At 37.3% G+C, this 6,916-nt stretch overlaps 1 non-coding gene across 1 annotated transcript; it reads right to left on the reverse strand.

Annotated features, from left to right (window-relative positions):
• Positions 1–2,170: 2,170 nt before the first annotated feature.
• Trnae-uuc (transfer RNA glutamic acid (anticodon UUC)) lies at positions 2,171–2,242 on the reverse strand. The gene has a single exon. It is a non-coding gene; the product is annotated as a tRNA-Glu (tRNA).
• Between the last annotated feature and the right edge of the window lie 4,674 nt (positions 2,243–6,916).

Raw genomic sequence — 6,916 nt, forward strand, 5'->3', positions numbered from 1 at the left:
GTTAATTTCTGGAGGTTTTTTTTAAGGTCCAATAAACCAAATTTCCAGTTTTTGCTTTTTTTGGTGTTTTTGAAACCACCTTGAGTCAGGGGTATTAAAAATCACTCAAAAAGCAAAAACTAAAAATTTGGTTTATTGGACCTTTTCATAAAAATCTCCAGATTTTAGGTCTAAGTAAAAAAATAGTGAGACAATTATCAAATGTGAGATTTTGGTGAGGACAGGACAGATTCTTGAACCTTTTTCAGCTTATTTGGAAGATTTTAAATAATTTTTAATCTTTCTTTTTTTTTATATAGAATGGTTGAAAAATTATTTATTATTTTAAGTTTTACTGAACTTTTTTGAAGAATCATACTGATCAACAAGGAATCCATGATTCAAAGCCAACCCTCCCATTCGACGACCCTAGACTGATGCCACCCACATTTCCAGTGGCATTCACATTGAAATCTCTCTCCCTCTTTTTTCATCACAGCCAAAATGCATTCAAACCCAAAAGTGGGCCACGGCAATAAAAATGGAAATGTTGCTAGTTTCTTGCACGTATGCAAGTGTGTGGTTTACAAAACGAAAGGGCGTCCTCGAAATTGGGTCAAATTCACCTTTTTTTTCCCCACTCACACAATTTTCTTCCTTGGCTTTTGATCTCTTCTGACTGTATTGCTCTTTCTCTTTGCTCTCACGCCATTCACTATAAGGTAGTAGGTATAGTGTAAAACTAGCACGAATCGCAGCGGCGATCACGATCGTGTTGGTATGTGTTAGTGGTTCGAGAAGGGTCGATCGATCATGGAGTGTCACGATCTTGAGGATCACCGTGTTCACGCACACTTGCTGAGAGTTTCGTGACGAGGAAGAATTTTGTTTTTTCAGAATTTGCCTTAAAGAATCGTGAGTTTTGTTAGGAATGTAAATTTCCTTAAATTTATAAATGACATGAAAATTTCATTAAATTGGATCCAAATATTGGCTAGTTTTTTGACAAAGTGGAAAGCATCTATTTTCGTTCGGCAATTAGGGTTGACTAAACAGCAATTTGACGTTAGAATGTAGCTTCCAAGCAGAAGTTAACAACTGTTACTTAGTAATAAATAGCATGTTTGGAAATGAGCAGACAGGAATCTGTAAATAAAAGTCTTTATAATATCAAATAATATCAAAAACCATTAATTAAATTCCAATTCGATCACTGTATCAGCTAAATGTCAGCGGCCATCTTTCGTGAGTTCGAGGTTACGTACGCGGAACACGAACGACGATCGTTGACTCCGCGCTCGCCGGCCGCTGGAACTGAACGGTCGGGCCGCGTCGAGTCCGTTGACGGAGAACGTGCTCGCGAGAATGTAATAACAGCGGCTAGCGGCTGTCCGACGGGGACCGTTTGTAAATTACGTATCCTTTTAATTGCTCATATTTAAAAAAAAAATTTAGACGTTATCAGTAAAATCAATAAAAGTTTAACATCTATCATTTCGTAATTTAAGTACGACCCCCTTGTTTACATGCGGTACCTCAATCGATCAAAACACACACACCACGATCACCGTTGGACACACGCGGAAGCAACCTGTCTGTGTGTGCGGTGTTTTATCGTTGTAGTTGCAGCGTGAGCTTAAACCTGGTGCGGCGAGCTTTCGCAGAGTTGGGTGCGCTTGGAGTTCAAGTTCAAAAACGGTCGTCGATCGCCGATGTGCTTCGAGACTGGTGGTTTCCGCGCGTCCACACTCTCAAGTCTCTGCGAGAGTGCATCGCGCTGGAGACCTGACTTTAATTTATCTTTTTTGTTTTGGTCTTTCAGAGCCCTTTCAGGGCGACGCAGCGTCAAGGTTTTTTGGAGGAGGGCTTTTTTGTGTGTTTTATTTGGTATGAACAAGCTGGAGTTCAGTCACTGCTCAGAGTAATTAAGAGGTTGAGTTGGTTACGTGTGGTCCAGTTTCTTTGAAGAGAATGCGCTTTATAAGGTCAAAATATTTGATCAATTATAATTAATTTTAAAGTAGGTCGATGCATTTTACAAAATATCAGAGACGGAAATTGTCATTAAACATCATTTAACGGATTTGCAAATAATCCTAGTAGTGGGAGTTTATTTTTTTGGTGTATGTAAGAACAATACTTTGATGCTTCAAAAAATACTAGTTCGCACTAAAAGCCCTGATTAAAATAATTCCCATACCGGGAATCGAACCCGGGCCTTCTGGGTGAAAGCCAGATATCCTAGCCACTAGACCATATGGGATGGATGAGGGAGGAGGAAACCGTTTCAAGCTCGTGTTTTGTAAACTTTGAGTGTGATGCCAAAGGCCAAGCACATGGGCAGACATTTCGGCCTGTTGAATGGTGGCATCGTTAACATGAATAAGATTGCAGATGAATGAAATTTAGACATTTTTCAAATTCTCAGCGAAGCTGTGAATTTTTATTTTCTGTCATCATTTTGATCGCTTATTTTAAGCTAAACTATGCTTTCTTGAAATTAATAACAAATATATATTAATTATTATTAATTAATTAATAATTTTTATTTCTATTACTTCATTTTGTGCAAAATTTATGTTCCTTATAATTGCACAGAAAAAAAACAATGTTAAAATATCAAACATTTTGAAATAATTATGCCGATCTTGAAGAATATTCCTTACAGAACACAATGATAATAGGTAGTTAGATAAAACTATATAACAAGTGTTACAGATTTTCAAAGATGTGTTCACGTTAAATTTATATTTTTAAAGTACTGATATTGTCGGAATTAAAGCAAAAACTAATAAAAATAATTCCTAGATTTTTTTTATTCTGCTAATGTTCTACAAAACTCCCAACCTCTCATAAAAAATCTTATTCAAGACTAAACTAATTACGAAGTAAACATTAATTCAATAAATAAAAAACAAATCACAACAACACGTTTAGAATAAACCCACAAAAAACCAACGGTACAAGTTCTAAATGATGCAAAAACTCACAAAATAAAAAAGCCAATTTTAAAAGACTGCTCATGTCTGAGAGAATTCTAAAACTCATGAAAGCAATTCTGCCAAGAGTGAGCTGATTTTTTGTAAATCTATTTTTTGTTATTTTTTTTATTATTATTCGGATGAAACTATGAGGGTAACTTGTCTATTGCAAAACAAGACATTTGTCATCATTAGGTCATCTTTACATGTCGTATGATTTTGGCAGCTGTCCATACAGACTCCAATTAAAATATTCAAAAATGTGTATCTTGAGAAAATCTTTTTGATTGATTTGCCAAAATACATAAAAAAAAATCAAACCTTCCACATTAACAACCCCCGGGTTTTTTGTGGTCTCTATTGCAAGTTTCTGCTCGAACCTACACCCAAAACTGGCAGCGCTAGTACGAGAGAATGATGGTCTCGAGTCGAGAGAATAGTGGTACCATTCACGGACGCAGAGAACACAGCTCGAGATGGGCGATAGAACTATTCTCTCGAGGTTCATTTGCAAAAAAAGTTCATCCGTCAAACAAAAAACCAAAAGTGTCGACAACGGGAATCGAACCAGAGACCTTTGACAAACCAATCCAATGACTTAGCTGCCTCGGCCACCACAGCTTGGTGACAATGGAGAAGTCAGAAGTCGATGTATGACACTTGTTGGAGATTTATTGATTCAACTAACGAATGAACTCATTTGTTATGATGGTGTGAGTTGGTACCATTATTCTATCGATTTTGGCACTGATCCCTCAATAAATTTTGAGAGAACGATTATCTCGATTCTGAATTTTGGGTGTAGGAGTCCGAAGGCTTGAATGGGGAGAGCACCCAAACCTCTTTTACTCCAAGGAACCTTCCACCCCAGTGTTTGAACTGACGACCTTTGGATTGTGAGTCCAACCGCCGCCAGCGATTCCACCGGAGTAGGCTTGGTTTGGTGTGTTGTTTGTACTTATGGCATGGAGACGACTCCTACACCTGGAATGACTTAACGGCCTAACAACCAAGGCCGGGACCGACATTTTACTTCCTCATCCGATGGAAGGTTGCAGCAGATGGGAATCGAACCCAGAATCGTCCGCTTACAAAGCGGACAGCGTAACCATTCGGCCACGCACTGCCACAATACATAAAATACTTAAATTTTTAGCTTTACTTCTAAATTTTTTAATTTGGATTTTTTTGAACAAAATTCTCTCTATTGAATATGTTTTACATAACAAAAAGGGAAATCTTTTAAACATGGGACAAGTTAGCCAAAATTCATTTGACTGTGTTTCAAAACCTTTGATTTTTGACAACATGAATTCTCTTTTTTATCAATTTTCGATTAAAAAATAAATGTTAAATATTAGAAAAATAGAAAAAAAACCTTTAATCAATGAAATAACGGCATTTAGAGGAGGGAAAATCTCGCAGATTATTTCATTATGTTTCAAAGAACTGCTTTTATTCAAATACATCTAAAAACTTCCAAAAATAATTAAAAAATTTCCTTTAAAAACGGAATTAGAGTAAAATAAAGATAATTGTTTTTAAAATTCATATATTTGCATCGCTGAGTAATTTTTTTTATTGTTCCATAGAACTAGTATTTCCAAAAGAATGCAAAAAATAATCTCAAGGAACTATACAAATTACCCATTTGAAAAATAAAATAAATTCATTTTCACTTTTCGAACTATCGATGAAAAACATCCCTTTCGTTTATTTCCATGTGCTACAGTAAAATTGCTTAGTTAACCAGTGTTTGATTTTTTAATCATATTTATGTAAAATGTTTCAGGGTTTGAGTTTTTATATTATGTAACCAAAGATTTATTGTTTCTAACAATTTTAAGAACAAAATCGGGGAATGCATTGATACTTTCCAACAACTCAAATCGATGTTTAACCGTTAACCACGAACAAAGTGACACATCACACATGACCAAAATAGAAACACTGCAATTTTCTCGTAAAATAACTGCACATGATTTTCCCGAAACAACGATTGCATTTCACTGCTGAATCAAACATGAACAGTTAAATAATACGCAGTTTCTCTGTAACAAACACCCAACAATCCATCATTGTTATTGTTCAACCGAAAGCAACCTCAATGTTAAACCGCCTCCAGCTAAGAAGGGGGTTTGGCTTAAAAGAAAAGTAAATAAACCAAACCAACCCAAGCCGTCCCAAACGATCATTGAGAGAAAGGTCCACACTTTTACCTCAATGTTAAGGTGATGGTTACGTGGTTTGCCATTTTGGAGGTGAAAATAGCTTGCGCGAAAAATAAAATAAGCCGAAAAAAAAACAAAACATCAACATCGGCCTACGAAACGAAAACAAAAACAGAAAAGAAACGCCGCCGTGGCAGAAAAAAAAGGCACCGATTCAGCGGAGGAAAAAGCTCCAGCCAGCCAGCAGTGGCAATGTTAAGGTTACGGCCACGATCAGCTCGTGGGGTGCAACACGAAGTTGCGGTTCCAAAAAATTGCTGCAATTTTGCTTTAGATATTGGAAGTTGATCGCATAAACCTCTCAAATTACAATTGATTTATTCTTAACTGATATTTATTTTTAAATAGAGAAACTTAAATTATATGTTTGGATAATGCTGTAATTAAAAAAAAACTCGATTAAAAAAATTACAAAATTAAAAAAAAACTTATCCTCTTAGTGTTAGCCTCGTGGCGCGGTGGTTAGCGGCTTCGGCTGCCGATCCTCAAATTGCTATGGGACGTGGATTTGATTCCCATCTTACCATCCTGGCCTTCTATCGGATGGGGAAGTAAAACGTCGGTCCATTTGCGTAAAAAGGTTTTGGGTGACTCACCACACATAACCTTCGGATGCTAAGAAATGAACAGAAATCTGCAACAGAGACTACAAAAGACTCGGGGGTCGTGGATAAAGGAGAAAATTGTGACGTCAGAAATGAACTCAAATCACTCAAAGTTCATTTTGTGAGTGACTTTAACATTTTGGCCTAGTTTGACAGCTACCTCGTTCCCAGGTTTTCTGTGGGAGAGAAAAGGAGGCGAATACTTTATGAAAATCATACCTGTCAAAATTCCTAGCCTCAAAATTTTGTCGCGAGTTGCTTTTCTCCTCTATAGGCAAGAAAACCGTGACGTAGCAAATGAACTCAAAGAACTCAGTATTCATTTTGTGAGTGCCATTTGAGTGGTTTGACAGGTGTCAAATCGGGACTTAGCATTTTTTTGAATTTGAATTTGCTTCCGATTACGCGAAACGTCATAATCCGAGTTTTTTTCCGTCTTAGTGCCCGTGTGCTTGTCCGTGCTTCTGGCCGTGTTCGTGTACGTGCACCTGACCACGAAGTAGCCTGTTCCTGATCGTTCCCGTGGCCGTGCTCTAGGCCGTGTCCTTGTCCGGACTCCTGCCCGTGTTCGTGCCCGTGCTTCTGGCCGTTTTCGTGTCCCTGGCCGTGTAGGTGTCTGTTCCTGGCCATTCCCGTGGCCGTGTCCTTGACCCGTGACCAGGAGTGTTTGTGTCCATGCGAAACGGAACAACCGGAAAAAATTATAATTTTAATTGCTAAGTGCCGGAACTGACACCTGTCAAAAAAGTTCATTCGGTTGTTTACCTTTGAGGTTAAGTTCCGATGTTTTCTCCTTTATTGCTTTGTTTTGTCAGGTTATTTTTTAAATGCCCTTTCAGGCCGGATGGGTCCCATAAATCAAAATTTACAAAACTATAATTTGGTCATAAGAATCTTTTCCCAATCATTAACCAAAACAAAAATATGTTTCATTTTCATTCAAATGTTAAAATTATGGCTTGTTATTTAAATTTTTATATTTTTGGACACACTGATTTTGAAAACAGTTTAGGTAAAACCGCTCTTTTTTAGGAGCCGCTCATTTTCGTTCGCACATTAAAAAGAGCCGCTCTTTTGAACGGTTCTTTCGCTCTTTTTCCAAATTTGGATAAAAAGGTTT

This window comes from Culex pipiens, chromosome 2 (genome assembly GCF_016801865.2).
Source record: "Culex pipiens pallens isolate TS chromosome 2, TS_CPP_V2, whole genome shotgun sequence".
Taxonomy (NCBI): Eukaryota; Metazoa; Arthropoda; class Insecta; order Diptera; family Culicidae; genus Culex; species Culex pipiens.